General features: G+C 49.2%; 1 long non-coding RNA gene and 1 pseudogene across 1 annotated transcript; one reads left to right on the forward strand and one right to left on the reverse strand.

Moving 5' to 3' along the window:
• Nucleotides 1-5,002: 5,002 nt before the first annotated feature.
• LOC128336866 (uncharacterized) lies at nucleotides 5,003-5,122 on the forward strand (annotated as a pseudogene).
• Nucleotides 5,123-8,713: 3,591 nt separating this feature from the next.
• Nucleotides 8,714-17,378, reverse strand: LOC128336655 (uncharacterized). The gene is made up of 3 exons (XR_008312030.1): nucleotides 17,069-17,378; nucleotides 10,986-11,047; nucleotides 8,714-8,925 (listed from the first exon to the last, which is right to left on the reverse strand). It is a non-coding gene; the product is annotated as an uncharacterized LOC128336655 (long non-coding RNA).
• Nucleotides 17,379-22,386: the final 5,008 nt, after the last annotated feature.

Consider the following 22,386-nt stretch of genomic DNA (forward strand, 5'->3'; position numbering starts at 1 on the left):
ACTTCAACCTTGCTGCGCCCCTGGACGTTCAAGCCTGCTTTCTTCTGAAGGCAGCAATATTTCACAGCTTCCGTTCCACTCATGTGTCCTGAACCTCCTCTCTCTCTCTCTCTGAGGAGAGCTCCAGAAATTCAGGTCAGACATTTTCTCCAGGGTAGGTCTCTACTTAAAGCTCTGAATCTGGTTTATTGCTCATAGGACTGGATAGTTTTTGGCAGTCTCTCCCCCGCCAGGTAAATGCATTGACTAAAATAGCAACTTGCCCTATTGCCTGCTGAATCTTAGCTTGCTGCTCTGTCATTTTGCAGGGCTGGCATCCTGGCTGATGAGCCACTGCAGGAGGGCATTGCCCAGGTGGACGCAAGGGCCCTTTCCCTGAGCCCAAGGGAGGCCAGTTGCAAACCCACTCGTTGTAACTTTCTGTTCATTAGCGGCCTCTTTCAAAAGTGTCCGCCGTGATCAGAAATGCAAAGGGACCTCCTAAAGCAATGTTCTCCATGGCAGCAAGGCCCGGGGACCAGGGGCAGCCCCTTCAACCCTAAGAGCGGCTCCCTGACTCAGTGTTGACTCACTGGGCCTGTGTGAAGCTTCAGCCAAAGCTGAATACTCTGCACAGCCTCCCTGGCACTATGCAGAGAGGACCATCCACATGTGCAGTGCTTGGAGGGGGGGGGCTCAATAAACAGGCCCAATAAACAATTGTGTGTGGGGTGGGGGGTTCACACCTAGGGTTGATGTGGGCTGTCATTGGCCCTCAGCCTTGCAACGAAGAACATGAGTGTAGACAATGCGAAGCAAGATGAACCAAGAGTCTGATTCAGCATCAGGTAATTTCCTATATTCTTATGCTCACAGTGTGGAAAAATACTTCTGTATTACGGAAGTGAAGTGAAGTTGTGCCGTTGAGTTGGTGTCGACTCCTGGAGGCCACAGGGCCCTGTGGCTGTCAGCATCTTCCCATATTGCTGCTGCCTGATATAGGGGTTTCCCAGAGTCTGGGGAACATACCAGCGGGGATTCGAACCAGCAACCTCTTGTTCCCTAAGCAAGGGAATTTCCCCTCTGTGCCATTAGGTGGCTTATGACAGAGCTAATTTTCGTTTATGCTGGATTTGCGGTGGCGACAACAGCACAGGAGGGAAAGCATCCTCAAGGATAAAATTGTAAAGCACCTAGAAGAACAGGCCCTGCTGGGAGTGAGCCAGCATGGCTTCCGCAAAGGTAAATCTTGCCTCACCAACCTTTTGGACTTCTTTGAGAGTGTCATTGAGTGTGCGGATCAAGGTGATCCAGTTGACATAGTCTACCTGGACTTCCAAAAGACTCCTGAGGAAACTTAGCGGTCATGGGATAAGGGGACAAGTACATGTGTGGATTGCTAACTGGTTGAAAGACAGGAAACAGAGGGTAGATACAAATGGAGAGTTTTCACAATGGAGGGAAGTAAGAAGTGGGGTCCCCCAGGGATCTGTACTGGGACCGGTGCTTTTTAATTTATTCATAAATGATCTAGAAGCAGGGGTAAGCAGTGAGGTGGCCAGATTTGCAGATGATACCAAACTCTTCCGGGTAGTGAAATCCAAAACGGATTGTGAGCAGCTCCAAAAGGATCTCTCCAAACTGGGGGAGTGGGTGACAAAGTGGCAAATGTGGTTCAGTTTTAGCAAGTGTAAAGTGATGCACATTAGGATGAAAACCCCCAACTTCAAGTATACGTTGATGGGATCCGACTGACCAGGAGAGGTATCTTGGGGTCATGGTGGTCAGCTTGTTGAAAGTGTTGACTCAATGTGCGGCAGCTGTGAAAAAGGCCAATTCCATGCTAGGGATCATTAGGAAGGGGATTGAAAATAAAATGGCTAACATTATAATGCCCTTATACAAAACTATGGTGCGACCACACTTGGGAGTACTGCGTACAGTTCTGGTCACCACATCTTAAAAAGGACATTGTTGAACTGGAGAAGGTACAGAAGAGGGCAACCAAGATGATCAGGGGCCTAGAGCACCTTTCTTACGAGGCAAGACTACAACACCTGGGGCTTTTTAGTTTAGAAAAAAGACGACTGCGGGGTGACGTGATAGAGGTCTATAAAATCATGCATGGTGTGGAGAAAGTGGAGAGAGAGAGATTCTTTTCCCTCTCACACAACACTAGAACCAGGGGTCACTCCATGAAATTGATTGCCAGGAGGTCTAGGACCAACAAATGGAAGTGCTTTTTCACACAACGCGTGATCCACTTGTGGAACTCTCTGCCACAGGATGTGGTGACGGCCAACAACCTGGATGGCTTTAAGAGGGGTTTGGATGACTTCATGGAGGAGAGGTCTATCAATGGCTACTAGTCGGAGGGCTGTGGGCCACCTCCAGTCTCAAAAGGCAGGATGCCTCTGAGAACCAGTTGCAGGGGAGTAATGGCAGGAGGGAGGGCACGCCCTCAACTCCTGTCTGTGGCTTCCAGCGGCATCTGGTGGGCCACTGTGCGAAACAGGATGCTGGACTAGATGGGCCTCCTTGGGCCTGATCCAGCAGGGCTGTTCTTATGTTTCTGAGACAGCGTTCCAGGGCCAGATCCGTTGGCAAAACCAAGTGGAAACACTTTGGGTCCCTGGCTTGAATTGCACAGTGTATTTAAAATAGCCTGTGCTGCAAGACCATGGAGTCACCCAACACTTCCCGGACAAGGATGATTCATGGTTCTGTTCTACCTGGTCAAGGTCCAGAGGACTCTGTCAGCTAAATTACCACACTGCCACTTTAATATTTCACCATCTGCTAGCCGAAAGTAGAGTTTGCCTGTCGGGTCCCATAAAGACTCTTCTTTATGACATTACACACGGCAGCATCTGCTGCAGGACTCCATTCAACTCCACTCCCTAGTTAAACAAACAAACAAACGTGCTGCCATTCTCCAAATGTGGCCAGCTCTAACTGCTGGGGTGATGGAAAGCTGGGCTGCAGGTCTTCGCTGGCCTCTTGGTCAGCTTCATGGCTTAACAACCTTTGGATCAATTAAAAAGGCGCACAGTATCTCTTTGGGATGCCTTTTGCTGTTCTGCCCTGAACTGAATGGGTTTTAAATATTTTGATACTTTTAGCACTTGTCTCTGTTGTCAGAGTGCTTTAGTTGGAAAAGCACAGTCTTTCCTTTCTAAAGGAAAAACACACGGATAATATATCATAACAATAATGTATTTTATTTAATATATTTATAGACTGCTTTTTCTAAAACAGGAGGAATATATTTCAGCAGGCATCATCACATAGTGGGATTACTTGACCTCTTTAAAGCCAACACTCACCACACCGTTTGTTTATGTATCATTAAATTTCGACACCACCTCAAACAACCAGTCTCCAGGCAGTTGACAAAACTTTAAAAACAGCAGTTAAGACAACAATTAAAATGTCAATTAAATAATTACAGCATTATTGTAAGTAGTAGTTTAATTCTCAAAAGAGGGGTGTGGGCCTATGGCCCGGATCTTTTGAATATTTAGCCGACTCCACTGAAGCCCTGGCTAGCAAAAAGGACGAGGATTTGGTAACCAAGAGGGGCAAGTGAGTGTCAGGACCCAGTGGGCTCCAGCTTGCCGGATGAGCACGCCTCAACCCAGGCAAACCCTCTAGATTTGGAGAAACCAGCTAAGGAAATTACCCAGTATTTGTTTTGGGGAGGAACCCTGGGTTTTCTCTTCTAATTCAGCGCCTCCTTGGAGGAACCCAGACATTTCTCTTCACATTTCAGTTTCTCCATGGGAAGAATTCTGAAATTCTTCTTCAGATTGCCCTGAGAGCTGCATGCCGGCACCAGCAACAGGCAGAGAGGAAGAGCCGTCCGTGCCGGCCCCAGGCCGGAAGACCTTCTCCCCTGAAGTTTCACTCTTCTGGAATGGGCTCAGAGGAATTTAACATCTCAGCCAGTGCACAAGTAGCTGCCGGACGGGCGCTTTCCAGATCACATGCTCCACAGTGGTTGGGATGGTGTAAAATGCTCCAGCTTGGCAGGATGGAAGCTCTTTGTTGCACAGTCCGTGGAATGATGCGATTTTCCAGCAGGAACCATTCATATTGTGTGCTGCACCCCCAACAGAAACTGCACTGGCAGCTGCAGAGTTCCAGGTCAGTGTTGAGAAGTTTGCATCTCCTTTTTGCTCTCTGAAGGAGAGATGCATGCACACACACCCACACACACAGCCCTGCTTCGCCCCCAAGGGCGCGTCTTTTTCCTCTCTCTAGCTCAGGCCTGCTCAGCTTAGGCCCCCCAACTGTTTTCGGACTACAATTCCCATAATCCCCAGCCACAGTGGCCAATTGCCAGGAATTATGGGAGTTGTAGGCCAACATCTGCAAGAGGTCCAAAGTTGAGCAGCCCTGCTCTAGCTGCTGCACATGCAAAGCAAGAGGGTCCTCCCCCCCTCCCCACCACCAACATTATTATTATTATTAGAACTGTGTGCAAGAATGGGTGAGAGAAGGGGATGCAAATGCCCGGAGGCGGGAGGGGGGGGCAGGCAGGCAAGGCTGCACTACAGAACTTGCTTGCAAGCTCATGGGCGGCGCGCGGGGGGAGACTGCCGTGTGCAAAAACCTCATCAGGGCTGCTGACTGCAGGAACAATGGGATGGCCGAGCAGGAGGAGGGCAGCCCCAGGCATCTCTGCGCTTCTGCAGGGAGCACATTTCCAGCCTTGCAGATCACTTGGGGGGAAACCAAGGAGTAAAGTTTTTCACAACCCCAGCAAAAAAATAAAAAAAATCTATATTTCTAAAATGGAGAGGGGCTTTATATTGATAAATTATCATCCGCACAGATTTAACTGTCCACACCCCCCACAACACCGAAACAGCGTTGTAACCATCCTAAAAAATGGAAAAATATAGCTACTTTTGTGCAACAGACATACAATGTTATAACATTAAATTGCAGCGATAAAATCCAAAATACAGCATCGGAAATGTGAATGGCAGCCTGCTGACAGAAGCACACTTAGCAGATATGTTGCGGCACCATACTACCCTGAACGCGCCAATCTCGTCTGATCTTGGAAGCTAAGCAGGGTCAGGCCTGGTTAGTACTTGGATGGGAGACCACCTGGGAATACTGGGTGCTGTAGGCTGAGGAGCCAGCATGGTGTTGTGGTTAGAGTGTTGGACTACGACCAGGGAGACCCGAATTCAAATCCCCATTCAGCCATGAGACTTGCTGGGTGACTCTGGGCCAGTCCCACATCTCTCAGCCTAACCTACCCCACAGGGTTGTTGTGAGGAGAAACTTAATTATGTACAGCACTCTAGGCTCCTTGGAGGGAGAGCAGGATACAAATGTAAAAAAACCAAAACCAAGCAAACCAACAAACTATTGCCCTGGGAGCAATTTGGCCCATGAAGCTGTCCATGGTGCTGGAATCCAGCCCGCCTTGCTTCACTGCCTCCCAGAACTCAGGGGAGCAGGACACCCTTTGTACCCAGACTAGCTGAGGTGGTCAGTACCATCCGGGGGGTGGGGGTGGGGGGTGGGCAAATGCTCATCGTGATTTTTACAAGGTCTACACCCCTAGAGAGGATTAACAGGTGACCCCACTGCGAGACTTCCAGGGCAGGCTCCTGTTTTGGTCGTCCTGCCAGGGCCACAGTTGCAATGGTCTTTTAAAAGCTTTAAAGGGTTTTAAACACACAAGAACTACTCCACAATTTCTTCAGTGTTGTCAGAGGAATTGAATCAGCAGTAGGCAGAGGAATGGTCTCCCAAGACTACTCCATGGAGGGAGTACAGCCATTTGTCCATCCGCCGTTACCCTGACCTTGACTCCCTCCCTCCCCTTTCCTCTGCGCAAAACCGAGGGCAATTTTACTCTCACTGTTTGCGGGTAGGAATAAGGGAGGAGGAGTGTTGACACAGAGAAAGCTGCCAGCGCAGCACCGGTATTCCATCTCTGGGGAGTGGCAGGCAGACGTTGCCGAAAGGCACTCTGGGCACGCCTCCCCTGAGAGGCACCGATGGCCAGCATTTGTGGGCCTGGCTTGTGGCCTCTCTGCTCCTCTGACCTTTGCACATCTTCAGTCTTGGGGTGGTGGATGTTCTGGTATCCACCAGAGAGAGAGAGAGTGAGACAGACTTGGAGTGAGCATCCCCTGGAGAGAGACAAGTGCCCCAGGCCCTTTCAAAAGGAGGAAAACACAAAGCAAAGGCAGACCACCCCCATGATGACTGGGGTGCCCTGCCTCTAAAGACCTTACATAAATCAAAGAAAGAGGTCTCTGAATGCAGGCAAGTGGCCCTGGACTGAAGTACTCGGAGCCGTATGTCATGGAAATGTAACAGAATTCCAAACAAGCTAATTTCATTATTGTAATGGAAGTCTGTATCCTATTCATTAGACTGACATATGACTAGCCATTAGTAACAGTTCATTTCCCAAGCCATGGCAAATAAAGGTTGATTAAAAATTAACGAGCCCCAGTCCAGCCAGCACACGGCTGCATTTCCGACTTGAACTCACTGCCATTTCACATCTCTGAGAATGCTGGAGAATGACAGGACGCAAAGGACCACGGCTCCGGGTGCTTCCAAGGAGTGTCGACTGTGACTAATTGACTCCCCTCTCACATCACTCCCAGAGACAAATTAACAGATAACTAACGGGTATTAATAATTAAATCTGCTTACTGCATTTTTGATGACCAGACTCTGGGAATCACCACAGCGGCCCTGAGAGGCTGACAAAGATTTTCCAAGATGTGGGCAATGAAGGATGGACTTGCTCCTCTCCATCAATCAACACAGACACTCACCTCCTGGCCGCTCAACACCTACCAAGGTGGAGACAGCTCCAGACTGTCAAATATCACCTCTGCCACCCCTGCATATATGTCACTTGAGCTATATATATAGATATATAGATATATATATATATAGGTGTGTGTGTGTGTGTGTGTGTGTATTAGAGATGCACCTATCAGACGGTATAGAAGTGTGATACATACACACACATGTTGATTTGGCTTCAATGCACACATACACCCCATCACCAGGAGGCCCTCAGCAACCACCTCCCTCCTACCGGAGTCATTCCAACAAGATAGAAAGGTGCCTTCTACCGAGTCAGACCACTGGTCCATCTAGTTCAGTATGGGCCACTCTGGCCAGCAGCAGCTCTCCAGGGTTTCAGGCAGGAGTCTCTCCCGCTCTTACCTGGAGGTGCTGCCAGACAGTGAATCCGGGACCTTTTGCATGCAAATCAGATGCTCTGCCACTGAGCGACCCACCCCACCCCCGCCCCACGTCTCCTAAAGGCAATTATCTTACAGCACTCATAGCATGTAGTCTCCCATCCAAATGCAAACCAAGGTCAACCCTGCTTACTTCAAGACCAGCTCTCCACCCCAGGAGCCCTCTAGGAGCTGCTTCCTCGGCTTCCCCTCTGAACTGTCCAGGCTTGCGATACCGGCCCCTAGTCGAAAAGGACACTCTGCAAGCCCCAAGCCCACCCTGCACAGAGCAAGGGATCCTCTCAGGGTAAGTGAGGAGAGGAGAGCTGGTCTTGTGGTAGCAAGCATGACTTGTCCCCATAGCTAAGCAGGGTCTGCCCTGGTTGCATATCAATGGGAGACTTGATGTGTGAGCACTGCAAGATATTCCCCTCAGGGGATGGAGCCGCTCTGGGAAGAGCAGAAGGTTTCAAGTTCCCTCCCTGGCGGCATCTCCAAGATAGGGCTGAGAGAGATTCCTGCCTGCAACCTGGGAGAAGCCACTGCCAGCCTGTGAAGACAATACTGAGCTAGATGGACCAAGGGTCTGACTCAGTACATGGCAGCTTCCTATGTTCCTAAGTGCAGTCGTCTCCTCTAGGGATGCCCCAGTTCGAGAGCCAACAGGGTTCCCAACCATGGGGGCACTCAGAGCTCTCTTCTTACTGCAGTCATGCAATTTGTTCCCCACCTGAGGATTGCTGGCTTGAAACCAAGGCATCCTCAGCAATGTCTCCACTGCAGAAGGGAAGGGGGAGGGTGAAGACCCTCCTCCCCTGCTCCCAATTGGCTGGCCATGTGCTGGCGCTTCAGAGACCCCTCAGCCTAACTGGCAGGATTCAGAAAGTTAGCAGGGCCCACTAATTTCAGTGGGAGTACTCACGAGTAACAGTCTGGATGTAAACCACTGACTGGAGTATTTTTACATTTCTACCCTGCTGTTCTTCCTCCAAGGAGCCCAGAGTGGTCTGCATGGTTATTATGTTTATCCTCCCAACAACCATGTGAGGCAAGTTAGGCTGAGAGATACATGACTGGCCCCGAGTCACTCAGTGGGTTTCAAGGCTGAATGGGGATTTGAACTCGGGTCTTCCCAGTCTTAGTCCAACACTATAACCACTATGCTGTGCTGGCTCTCTAAAGTAACAGAGAGAGAAAGATATATTTGTGTTGGCCAGAAATTGAACACAGGTCAACTGCTTGGAAGGCAGCTATGCTCACCACTATACCACCAACACTGAAATTTATGGAAGCTTTTTCATAAATGTAACATTTAAATTTATGAGTGCACGTGCGCACACACACACACACACACACACACACACACACACACACACACACACACACAATCTTTATGGAGTACCTGAGCTGAAAGCTTGTGACAGAAAGGTGTACACTTATTTTAAAAGGTTGGGAACCCCTGATCTAGAGTAAAGAGCTCTTCTAGAACGTGTGCCTGTCACTGTAGAAGAAGAAGAGGGTTTGAAGCCAACGAACAGGGAGTTCTAAGACCAGATGAACGCCACGTGGCTTCTGTCTTCAAGAGAGTCACACAGGAGTGTTTGAAGTCATGGAGGGTGTCTGAGCAAGAGGGGACTTCAGTGCACAGGGGCTGCCTGATGGCTCTTGTGGGAAACACATCCCGCTCACCAGTCCTCAATCCGCCAGACAGCTTGCCATAAAACAGACAATGCAATCAAATAGCAGCAATAAAATCCATCAAAAACATCTTATCACAAAATCTAAGGTCAACTGCTGTAGACGTACAAGGGAAGCAGGATAAAACAAACCATATAAAATTAAACAACGGGTTATAAAATGTCACCAAACACCGCTCTCTTTCAAAAATATGCTGTGCCCCTTGTTCAGCATTTAGGGATCAGCCTGTGCGTGCGAGGCAGAATACAATCACCCAAGATATATATCTGTGTGCGTGAGATAGAGAGGTGTTGCGGGGGGGGGGGGATGCATCGTGTTTCAAGAAGGATTATTTTACAATATGTGGGTCAGGATATTTGTTTGTACTTACATTTATATCCCACTCTTCCTCTAAGTGCTGTACTACATTTATCCTCACAACTACCCTGTGAGGTAGGTTAGGCGGAGAGTAAAATGAGTGGCCCAGAGACACCCAGTGAGTTTCATGGCTGAACAGGGATGTGGCCTTGGCCCTCTCTGCTCCTAGTCCAACACTCGAACCCCTTCTCCACTCTGGCTCCAATCTGAGCCCTAACAACATTCTGCGTGTGTACAGGTGTCTACACACATGCACATTTGTGCTTGACTGTACACACATTCATTTAAAAAGTGAACCTGGGTAGAGGCCCCCTTAAATGTAGGGAAGAGATAGGAACTGGATCACTGTACATGCAGTGAACAAGACATCTGCATCCGTGTGTTCTGATCTGCACTTGCATAAACAGTACACAGACTGTACATGTGTTGAACACGATGTATCAAGAGGACTAGTCTGGGCTTCAGTGAATATTGTTGTAATGTTCAAGGACCAAAATACACATTGTGCAGAGGATCCATAATCGATTTTCTGACATCACACACACAATGAATTGCAGTTGTAGAGGACTGCCAGCAGCAGGGGGTAGGGTGTGTGTGTATGTGTGTGTGTGTGTGTCCATGCCTTCTTGTACAGTTTCCTCCAGCAAAATTGTCCCCCCAGGGGTTCTTTGCCTGCAGGTTTCCTTTGCATTCCAGTGGGGTCCCCCCTACCGTCACTGAATTGTGTAGCCAGCTGACCAGAAGAAACTTAACCTGGCCAGGGTTTCTCTCTGCCTTTTGACCATTTGGTGGAAGACAAACCAAATGCCACCCCCACAAGCTGCTCCCATTTGGTCAGCGTTGTTGACTTTCTATTTGCAGGGAGGCATTTTTTTAAAATGTGACTCCTCCCACCGGCCCTCTGAAATGGTCCTCCAGTCCATTCAGACCACCTCATCCCACAGCATGCAACAGACAATTCTGTTTAGGAAGATTCGGGTTTTGACTGTCAAAGAGTCCAGATTAGGTGAGATCAGAAGAACCAAAGCACCATGGAGCTCAGCTAGCCCTGGTGCTTTGCTTCTCTTTTCGGTTCCATCCCTGACTGCTGAGGTGGAGCAAAATAGGAAGGAAATGGAAGTCCAGGGTGCTCAGAGAATCATTTCTAAGCAATTTCTGGCTTTGCCTATTTTTTTAAAAGCACATCAAGTTATCTCGATTGCCCAGAGAGATTTCTGTAAAGTGAGAATGACTTAATATAGAATACTGTCCTGAGCATTTGCATTGTGTTTTTGGAGTGTGCACAACACTTGACATGTATCCTTTTTCTTGCTGTAACCCACACAAGCAGCTGATAGACAGTAGGCTGCACAGTTGTGTCGGTCTGACCTGCATGTGGGAGGCGAAGGGTCCCCTGCTGGCATTATCGGAAAGGGTTCAGATATGACAGCTGGGAGCCCCGACAATCAGACTCTCCCACTGAGCTCTCCACTGTCAGGTCTGAACTCTGTCTATTATATAAACTACATACACACACACCCCACAGTATACTACTGCTCAAGGAAGCTAATATCACAAGCAGATGCAGTGAGAGAGAGAGAGAGAGAGAGAGAGAGAGAGAGAGAGAAAGAGAGAGAGAGAGAGAGACCCCTCTAATAAAATTTAATAGAAACTAACTAAAAACAAGCCTCAGTTAAATCCAAACTTAAAATTTCAAGTTAAAAACTTAAAACCCACCAGATACAAGCTGCAGGCAACGTAGTGAGTATTTATCGATGCGGGATTTGATCCAATCCAACCTGAAAGAGAAATTGAGGGCCAGCATGACCTTGCCAAGAACTGCTGGGTCAGATGGGAAATCTGACACTTCTGGACCTTCCTGCCAGACCCCAGTCAAACAGCCCGCAAGCCAGTCCAGAGGGGGGCCCACTGGCTTGTAAGTGGTCTGCACACCACACCTCTCAGCCAAGAGGCTCTGAATGGGCCATTTGACAGCGAAAGGGTCAGCTGTTGCCTCTCCTGGCTGAGAAGGGCCTTGGTGGCTCTTTTAACTTGGGTCTGACAGGAAGTGTCAGGTTTCCAATCCAGCCACTTTAAGGGAGGCTTTCATTGTCATCCCTCCTGGCAATCTTCGAATCTGACATTTTTTAGGTGGCACAGGACCACCATAAGGTAGACACGTATTTATTATCTCCATATTGCAGTTCAGTCGAGGAGGGAGTGGCTTACCTAAGACTACACAGGAATTTCATGGCGGAGGTAAGATTAGAACCAGGAACTGAAGCTGCTGCACAACAGCAACCGTTGCGTTCCTTGTTCATGTGCTGAACACAATGTGTGAACAGGGCTAGTGAAAGGCAAGTCCCTGGTCTTGGGATGTAATGCACCAGCCACCTAGGAGAGCAACCACTGTTTTCCCCAGCAATGCCTTCCTGAGGTCTTGACCTTGCTTACTTCCAGGATTGGCGTCCAGGTGGTACCTGTGATTCCAGTTGCTAGGGAGGAGAAGAATACCTCTTTGCACATCCAATGACTCTGTAGTTACATTCTTCTCTTTTTAAAACCAAGAAATCTGTGTGTCTTTTCCAAAGAAGCCCAATTTTTAAGTCCATCTTTTGCCTCAAGTAGTTCTAAAGAGTTCTCTGCACCTGCTACTTTGTCCTGGGATCTAGATACCTAAGTACAACACACACACACACAACTCTTTTCTTCCAGCCATTTCACACCTTTTGCCTGAAGGTGAAGGCGTTTGATGCATTTAAGCTCCTAGTGTCAGGAGTTAACACCGCCCCCCCCAAAAAAAAACACCCCACCATAACACACAACTGTATGTGTGTGAACTCTGAGATGTGTGCGCGCACACAGTCTCAGAAAAGACTCACAGCATTCACTATGTTTTCCACACTGGGGTGTAGTGCATCCTCGTCTCTGACTATTAGCAGGCAAGCATTGGTACAAAGGCTGTTTTGTCAACAGCCACAAGCATAGGTCACCAGCCCCATGATTGTGTTCCAGCCCGCAAACCTCTCTCACACTTAGCCACTTTGGGGCAGCACAAACATTGACTCAGACATGACCAATACATTTGCTTAACAGGCGGCAGATGCTGGACAGGCTCCGTTAGCAGACGTTTCCTCCAGCCACAGAAAGCCTACTTTTTTCCTGCAACAAAACCACAATGGATTTTTTTAATTGCTCCCCATGTGCGCTTTCAGCTGCCCCCAGGCAGGTTTAGGATTTGCTGGCGTCCGGGAGCTCTAGCAGGTTCTCATCAGCGGCTGCCAGCCCCATCAGTAATTGCCAAAAGGTATTAGAATATTCATAGCAGCTTCCAAACAGATTAGGCGTAGGCAGTAAATCATATGAGATTAACTTGGCAAAACATTTTTATCCTTTCATGTGCAGCTGTTCAAATTCCTGAAGCAAGAGAGATTGTTTCATTATACCCTAATACCTGGGTGCAGTAGCATCCCTGTGAACAAGAGGTGTGTGGGGGGGGGGCATACAGCTCAGAATAAAAAGGAGCCCTCTCCCCCCCCCCCACCGAACAAAAGAGCCCTTCCTCCTTCCAATTACAAGGCATTGCAGAGGCGGAGAAGGAGAGTCCTATGCTCTTGCCTAAAGGGATGACTCCTCCAAGGGGTGGTGCTGGATTCTCCCCCCAATATTCCCCACTCCTCTTTTTGCTTCTCCACCCATCAGACTGGAACTTTACAGCCAAGTGTCAGACAACACAGACCGAACATATTATGGTGCCATGACTGGAACTGCGTATTTCCAAAGGTCTCTGTTTGAAGGAGCCTCATCCATTCACTTCCCCAGGACAAGCAGCAGAAGGCAGCGTAGCCAGGGAAGGACCCCTCCAGCCGCCTGGCCTGCAGGAGAAGGGCAGTCCTGCTCCCATTCGCAGAGCAAAGCCAGTCAGGGGAGAATTCAGCCAAACAAGAGGTCTGGGCGCTTTCCAGATCAGCCGCTCAACAGTGGCTAAATGCCTTCTTCAAGCAATCATGGTCAAAAGGTAAAACCTGCAGGGGGAGCAGTCTCGCAAAAACTAACAACCCGGAAAAACAACACCTTTTAAAATGCCGGATAAATGACATCATAGCACTGAAGCGCAGCAATTAAATTCGGAATAAGGCATCGGTCATAGGAACGGCACCCTGGGGTCAGCGTCAGGACTGCGGTGTCACAACACAGGAAGAAGTGTGGAAACGCACTTCAGAGAGGAGAGCTGGTCTGGTGGTAGCAAGCATGACTTGTCCTCATAGCTAAGCAGGGTCTGCCCTGGTTGCATCTGAATGGGAGACCTGATGTGTGAGCACTGCAAGAGATTCCCCTCTTAGGGGATGGAGCCGCTCTGGGAAGAGCAGAAGGTTTCAAGTTCCCTCCCTGGCTTCTCCAAGATAGGACAAGATTTTTTTTATTGAGCCAACAAACTACCAAAGCATACAGTACATTGCCAAAGCTGAGAGAGACTCCTGCCTGCAACCTTGGAGAAGCCGCTGCCAGTCTGTGAAGACAATACTGAGCTAGATAGACCAATGGTCTGACTCAGTATATGGCAGTTTCCTATGTTCCTAGATATGTCCTGACCCTGTTCTAGGTCTAACCTGGAAAGCGCCCTGGAGACAGTTCTTTAAATTTGAAGAACAAGGATGTATTTAGAAGTTGCAAAAGGATAGGAAAGCTGAGCTCAAGGCTGAAAGGGGTGAGAGACGAAACAAGCAGCCACCTCTGGAGTAGGCTTGCCACCTGAAGAGCTCCAAAATAAAGAGCAGGCAAGGCGGCCGGCAGGCGGGAAGGCTGCTTAAACTCACCTTCCCCCCAGATGAGCGACTTCATGTTCCTGGGAGCGCAGACGGTGCTACGTCCAGACAAGCAGTGCTGTGTGGCGCAGCGTGATGCTCCGGAGGCCGGGACGATGAAACACACATGATGCGTTGGGGGATTCCCCTGAGAGACGGGCGCTCAAGGAGCCCATCTCTGTGTGCGGCCAGGCTGGAAGCAGAGTGTGCTTGCACACGAGCAGGTAGCCAGGGTGAAGGGACCTCAACTTCGGCTAACAGCTGGGCTTCAAAGCCAGGCTAGGTGGTGCTGCCCAGCTCCTGGGATCGGGCCCAATTGCAGTGGTTCTCACACACCGCCTAACCCAGGCTGGGCATAGCTAGCCTAGCTTGGGCAGCGTGTGAGAAGAGCGTGAGAAGGCCTCCGTGGAAGCCCTTCAGAAGATGACATGATCTGTGTCCGTCAGAACATGAACCCAGAACATGAAGCCTAACATGTATTATATTTATCTAATGTATTTATATACTGCTTTTCTAAGAATTCATGGGTAGCATTCAGTTATTAGCCATGATCGAGTTGCATTTAAATTTATGGGCCTTAAGGTAGTAAAGGTCACTCAGTGATTTCAGTGGTGCTTCTCATGAGTAACTGACTGAATGCTACCCCATAATAAGTAATAGCAATTTTGAAAAGCAGCATTATAGAAAACATAGCTGACAACAGTACAATCTCAACCCATTTAAAACAAATAGCACATTAAACTAAAGCTGCTTTTTGCCCTTAGAGTTCATCTCTTCTTTTCCATGAGTTTTTGGTTACTCCCTATTTGTACAATTTTAGTATTCTAAACTGCCTTCAACAGCTTGGGAGGAGAGTTGGTCTTGTGGTAGCAATCATGCAGTGTCCCCTTTGCTAAGCAGGGTCCACCCTGGTTTGCATTTGAATGGGAGACCACATGTGAGCACTATAAGATATTCCCCTTAGGGGATAGGACTGTTCTGGGAAGAGTATTTGCATGCAGAAGGTCCCAAGTTCCCTCACCGGGGTCTCCAAGATAAGGATAAGAGAGACTCCTGTCTGCAACCTTGGAGAAGCTGCTGCCAGTCTGTGTAGACAATACTGATCTAGATGGACCAAGAGTCTGACTCACTTTAAGACAGCTTCCTATGTTCCTATGCTCTAGCTTGCTAGAAAGGTGGAGCACAAAAGTATTAACGAACAAACAAAACAAGGAACTATCCAGACTCAGCAATATACACATATTAGCAGAACAGAAGAAATACTCGTGTTCTTAATTAGAGTTCCCTCCAACAGGGATTCCCAGATGTTGACTACAATTCCCAGCATCCCCAGCTGCAATGGCTTTTGCTTGGGGATTCTGGAGTTGTAGTTAACAACATCTGGGAATCCCTTTTAAGGGGAACACTAACACTTTTCATATAAGGTGAGAGTAGTTTTGGCACCAGAGAGAGCCCCTCAAATTCCTTTCACTTTCATTTAACTGGTAAAACAAGAGATGTTAAAAAGATACCTTATTTGCTTCCGCTGATAACTGATAATATTAGTTAGGATAATATTATTATCCGCTGATAACAACTTTCAATTATTAGAAACTTGGGTGTGGCTTGATTTGGGCCCCTCATCCGACTGTTGTGAATGTGACCTTCTCCAGCTGCCCTGCTGTTCCACCTCACACACTCCATCGTGCAAAACTAAGGAATCGATGTTGCATGTATCCCAATGAGCTTTCAAAGCCTTGTCATGCATTTTAGACAACTAACAGAACTCCTTCCCCCTTCTTCACAATATGCTTCCATTCTCCTGCCTTTTTTTGCTGGAGGTTGGGTGGAAGAAGATGACAGACAATTTGGCTGCTCAACTCTAGGGAGAGACTTTTGCAGAAGGGGCCACGACTTCACAGGCCTGGCTGCTCTCTGCTCCACAAGGCTCAGCCGCCGCCTCCCATTGCCTGCAGGGGCAAAGATGAACTTTTGGCTCCAAAAACAAGCTTCATCATGGGGCCTGTAGTTCCAGAGGGCAATCTGCTCTCCAGCTGCAGGGCTGAAGAAGGAGGCTGCTTTCTGGAGGCCTGTGCAAGATGAAGCCAGCCTCTTCCTGATTTGTGCCCTGCAGTCAGTGACTGGCTTGCCTCAGAGGGCTGAAAATATAGAACAAACTGTGTCTTTTATAAAGAACTGGTTCATGTTAATGCGAACTGCAATGAAGCGAAAACTAGCCTGGAAAGCAGACTGGGAGGTTTGGCCTAATCCACAAGGACAACGTTTTCTAAGAGGAATCGAATCCATTTTCTGAATACATTTGAAAAGTGTCAAGCACGCTTCATTTATATGGTAGCTACACCCACATGAATTGCCTTTCCTCTGTGTGTATTTCATGTAGAGCAAAATCCCCTACTACTTAAAGTAATGTAAAGTGTGCCATCATCAAGTCGCTTTCGACTTCTGACGCCCACTACTTCCTCCCCTACTAATATTCTGAGGCACCCCTTTGCTCCCCCAAACTAGGGCTTCTAGAGTTGCCCCTGCTCCCGTATTGCTCTGAAGAAAGCCTGGCTAAACTTGAGGCTATTCCCACAATCGACGGGAAGCAGGCTTTCTGGGGATCGTGGGAGCCACTGGGCTTGCAGGGGAGCAACCCCGGGCAACCAAGGCGGCTAGTCAGCCGACAACACCCTCCCCTCCCATGAGGTTGACAGTTCACACGTGTCCTGCAAAGCACCTCTTGGACTGCTGCTTCTTTGCTCCTGGAGAGGTTTTCCCCCTCAGGTTTTTTTTTTAAAATAACCCTCAGAAATTGACTCCCCTAAACATCTGAGGAACTCAAAGATGCATTCAAATCAATCTCAGACGGCATCCACCATAGGACTGCTAGCCCTCCAAGGTGACCCTAGCCATTTTCAAGAAATCAGCCTCTCTCTCTAGAGCAGGCGGAGGCCACCTTGGCTCTCCAGCTGCTGTGGAACTACAACTCCCATCATCCCCAGCCCCAATAACATTTCTGCTTTCCATAATCACCTGGAGATGGATACTCATTCCAGAAGACGCCCGATCAGTCTAGGAGAGCTGCCAATTGTTTTGCAGGAGGCACAGCCCCACCAGTCCACTCACCCAGGGCGGCAGGGGAGAAGCAGCTGCAGCATGAACCCAGAAGGCCTGAGAAAGGCAGAGTTCAAGTTCAGGGCTGAAGAGCAGGACGTGGTCCTCTTACCGGCCAGTCAAAGCAGCCACGGGGGCAAAACACCCACAGACAGCAAGTTCAGAAGAGACCTGGGCTGGGAAGCATCAGGAAGGCAATTCTGGCATCCAGAAAGCAATCCAGGTAACAGACCAGGCCTCTGAAAGAGCTGTTGAAACAAGCCAAGCCTAGGAGCAGCAGCAGCTTTTGTAGGCTGGAGGAGCCACACCCTTTCCTGCCTGGCATAGGCAAGCCTTGCTCCCGAGGAGCCCCTTCTGAGCAGGTTTACTCCTCGTCTTGAGATGGCCCATTTACAGAGAAGCATCTGGCTGCTTAGAGTGCGCTCTCTTCCCTCTAGTCCTCTGGATTTCTTCGTGGGCCCCAAAGCATCTACGGTAAGTGAGGCCCCAACAGCCTTGCATTCTGGACTGGTGCTGACACCAATCCTGCTAGGAAAAGCCAAGTCCGGGATCTAGCAAGTACTAGACAGCAGAACCTGGACCACTCTAGGTTCTAAGGCTTAACAGCAGACAAAAATAATACTCCACTGTTCTTAAGGAATTCTATGATAGGCATCTCCTCATTTGCTTGCTAGGAAAGAAACTAATTACAGGGCTAATTAATGAGCTAATTAAAATACTTGACCAAACCTGATGAGCTAGATAACTCAAATCTAAATTCTCACAAAATCTGTGTGGAAAATCTAGAACTCATCTATCTAAAAGCTCACACTTAGTAACACTATCTTAATTAATGTGCAAATAAGCCACAATTTTGTGTAGATTCCAAGGGAACTGTCTCATGTTTCAGAGCATTTGGGCTTTCATTGAGCAAGCTCAGCTTTCTTCCTGGTAAATCTCATTTCTTAGAAGTGACACTGACATCTTTGCTTGTAGGAGTTCGTCGTTTGAGCGGCTGGAACGATGAATGTTCAGTTTCCTCTCTCTCTGGAGCTTCAATAGTGGTGGCAGGCAGGCAGGCAGGCAGGCAAGCATCTCAAGGCAGTCCGCCCAGTCAAACACTGGGCAGGGCAAGCCTAGTCTTAGATGCTGTGCACAATCCTGGTTTTCCATTGTCTGTTGGCAAACAACTGGGTAGGAGGAGGCGGGAGCACATGTATGTGAACGAGGCGCAGGGCAGGCAGCTTCTTCTCCCAACATGTTAGCATGCTGGGTGGGGTCAGGTTACAAGCCAGGGTCAGAAGTCCACACAAGAGGAATGGGAAGCGAGGTCTAGTCAAGCCAAGTTCAGGAGCAGGGCAAGGAGGGACAGGCTGCAAAGCTAGGCCATGATGCTGCTGCAGAAAGGACCTGATGAGCAGGCTGAGCCCTTTCCAAGGGAAGGGAATCCTGGCCACGCTGCCTGGTCTGGAGTGTGGCAGGCTCCCTCAGCTGCTGGCGGTGGCATAGCTGAGGCATGACTGCAGCTTCTTTCTCTGAGATGGAGGAGGAGGGCAAGGGTGCCTTCTCAGGATGAAGGGGAGACAACTTCCAGAGGCACAGGGTCCCCCGAGTTCTGGAGCAGAGGGCTTTGGAGTCTCTCTCAGGCTCGGGATCTGTCTTGGCTGAAGTGGGGTCTGTGTCAGATGAGGAGTTGTCAGGCTTGTGGGTCATGACAATTTCCAGGCTAGGTTTCTCTTTCTGCCTGAGACCGTGTGGCAAAAAAGGCTGGGCGTGAAGATAGGTGATACTAGGCCAGCTGAAATCTGCACCTGATTACATACATGGTCTCCCCTCGCCCACCTCCTGGTCAGGCAGGAAGCTAAGAGGTTGGCCCAGCTGATGCCTGACTGCACTGGAGCAGAGAAGTGAGTGAACGAGGCTCCTTTTTATGGAGCAGAGAAGTGAGTGAACGAGGCTCTTTTAAGCAACAGAGAGACCTTTGGAAATAACTGAGCGATGGGACCATAACATACAATGGTTGTACTGTCTGACACTTTGCTGTAAAGTTCCAGTCTGCTGGATGGAGGAGAGAAGGAAAGGGGGAGCAGGAAATATTTGTGGGGAGCCCCTGCTACCCCTATCGGTTACCCCTGGTAACCTGACACCAGCCGTGGTAGAGTAGCTATGAGCGGGTCTTTCTCCTGGGAGGCAGGGAGCTCTCCTTCCTCCTTGTGGTGCTGAACTGACCTTGCCTCCAGCCTGACCAGAAGCAAACAAGCTCATCAACAACAACACCCTGCTGGCATATCTTCATTGGCGTCATTCAGAACTTCAACATCCGAGGAGGAATTCAGGGAGACTTTTCAGAGGATCTCAAATGCTTCTCTGTTTTCATACCAGAATGCAAATTGTCTGGTGCTTGTTCTGAAGCCTCCAGATCTGTATGAAAATACAAGAACACTTGAATATCTGGTGACAGTGGATTGGGAATTGACCATGAGGGAGATATGGGACTTCCATGGCCAAAGCGTGGGTTGTTCAATGCACTCAAAGAGAAGCAAGACCGTTTCCATGACAACAACCGAAGCATTCTGTCTTCATAAATGAGAAGTTGCTGCTTTTCAGAGCCGAGGGGATGAAGAAACGTATGTAATGGCAGACTTCTGGGAGACCATCAAAACCTTCTTCATCAGGTCTACAGACATTACCAAGGGGACTTCTCTCCTGACAGTATCACTATCAGAAATATTTAATTGCCAGAATGCTTGCATGAAAATTCCCGAGCATTTGTGAAACCTGGTGAGAGGCAAGAGCAGAAAAAGGCAGTTTCAAGCCTCCGTCTTTTGCTGACACCATCTTAGAAGATCCTGTCAGTCACTGTTTTTGTCCTGCTGGATGTCAGAATACGTGTTTGGAATGATAAAGAGGATTTGGATGAAGGTTTCAGACAGCCGAGGACCTTTCCTCAGCCAGTCATGGTGCCTTTTGAACATAAGGCAATTGTCACAGCCGGCTCATTGGCAGCTGAGTGACTGCAGTATCAGAGTCCAAAGGGGGCAAACCAGGACTCGGGATCAAGTGGGGAATCAGAGAGGTAGCCAAATGCTGGAGCTGAGCAGGCCACTGGGAGCCAGAAGAAGGCAGACAAAGCCAGACAACCGGGAGCTGCAGGTAACGGCACACCAGAAACCAAGGAGACCTTCATACTGAGGGACAGTGGTGCTGCCAAAAGGAAGACGTTGTCCTACATCTATTTCTTCTCTTGGAGGAGCTCGTGGTCAGTCTGGCTGCGTGGGGTCAGTCTAGGGTCCGAAACTCTATGGTGGCTAAGCGGGTTCTGCCAGCTCTATGGCTGGCCATGGCAGTGCCTTGCGGGGCAGCAGTAGGCAGAGTCTCGGGTCCTCCGCCTCAATCTGGCTTGCTCCGGACAGCAACACAGAGAGGCCCGTGCTGGCATTCATTCCTTTCTTTGTGTTTCACCTCGATACCCTGCTACATGTGCCAACAAGACCCTCCGGGCAGCTTACAATAGAAGCCACCCTGCAAACAATGCTATTTGCCTTCAGGCCCCTCCAGGACTCCCGTGACTCTCCGCAGTTACTGCCTCCCCCAAGTCCTCGGCTTGCATGCCGGCCTATTCCAAGCTAGCGTGCATCCTGGGGCCCTCTAGTGGCCTGGGATGGAATCTACACTCTACCCCCCTGGCCAGAATGGTGATGAATTCTGCTCTGAGGCAAAAGATGTTTCTTCCCTTCTCTTCTCTCTCTCTCCAGGTTAAGGACCAGATGGATTTCTTTCTCTTCTACGAAACCAACGGACAGCATGTTGAGGTTGGGGCTGATCTTGTCTCCATGCGGTTGGCCTCACCTGGAGCGTCGAAAGATCCAGGGCGGCAGCAGCAGTGGCAGATCTGCAGTGGAGCAGCTGGGAGCTCTGCATGTGGTCCGCCCCCGAGAGCAGCCGCCGCCAGCCGCGGTGGGGGGCAGCCCCCTGCCTGTTGCCCGCTGCCGCTGGCCTCTGGAGCAGCCCGCTGCTCAGCGCCACCGCTGTCGGTGTCCTCACTTTGCACACAGTGGCATAAGGAGTGGCGAGGGCAGCAGAGAGCGGGGCCCACCCGGGCGGCCAGCAAGGGCCAGGCAGCAGTGGCAGGGCAGGGCAGGGGGCTGCAGTCGCTGAGCGGCAGTGGCAGGTCACCCAAACACTGAGACACGGACCACCGCTGACGTTGCGACTCTAGTGATTTACCGGGCCGGGTGTGTGTGTGTGTGTGTGTGTGTGTTGTTGTCCACAAATAGCTTCAGTCCGAGTTGGCAGCATCAACCAGAACACAGCAACCGACATCCCCTCCTAGCAGCATCTAAACTCCACCAGCATCCATCCTTCCTAAAGAGCCACGTTTTATCTTGCAGCTAGAGGCAAATTGGCCTTTATTGACCAAAACCTCATTCCGAGAGCAGCCTTATAATGGCACCACTGAGATCAAATTCTGCTTCCAGGTTGGCTTGCGGGGGGGGGGAGGGAGAGATGCCCCCTCGAGCATATTTTTGGAAGTCTATTTTCAGACATCAAGAAAAGTCTTCTTATCCCATAGCTAAAAATGATACAGATGCAATTTATTTCCGGAGGGTCTTAGCTCTCAAAAAGGCTGCCTGTGTGGTTTCCCCAAGATGGCTCTAGGGAGTTTATTTTGGAATGTTTCCACAGAAGTATGGACCCACAACAAATGGTTGCAATATATCCCTGGTTGCATGTCTTACCTGAGCATGGTCACTTGGCCTAAGGGCAGCAGCCACCTTCCCCCTCAGAAGGAAAAGGGGTTGTGGCCATCTTGAGGGAATATTCTTCAAGATGAGAAATGTCCTGTTATTTTTGCTCAAGCCCTCTTACTCCTCCCTCCTCACCATTCACTCACCTGGTTGTCTGTTAAGTATTATCTGAGCTCACAAACATTCCACTCCATTGCGTTACATTGGGGCAGTTTGGGGTTTCGTTTGACTCCTAGGTGTTTTTCTTCCAGATTTTTGAGGAACAGACATAATTGCAGATTAACCCAACTCTGCCAGTAACTCTGTCTCACCCACAGGTGCTCTGGTTACACATCTGTGTGGACAAAATGTCCAGCTCTTTCCAAAAAAGATATGACTGGTACCTCCTTGCACGCTCCAAAGCTCAGCACCTTATGTGGCTTGGGGATAAAACCTTTTCCTGCACTTTTCCAAAATGGGCAGAATCTGCTTATTTCTCTGCAACATCTAGAAATGGCCTACCCTGATACG

The sequence above is a fragment of the Hemicordylus capensis genome, chromosome 13 (genome assembly GCF_027244095.1).
Source record: "Hemicordylus capensis ecotype Gifberg chromosome 13, rHemCap1.1.pri, whole genome shotgun sequence".
NCBI lineage: Eukaryota > Metazoa > Chordata > Lepidosauria > Squamata > Cordylidae > Hemicordylus > Hemicordylus capensis.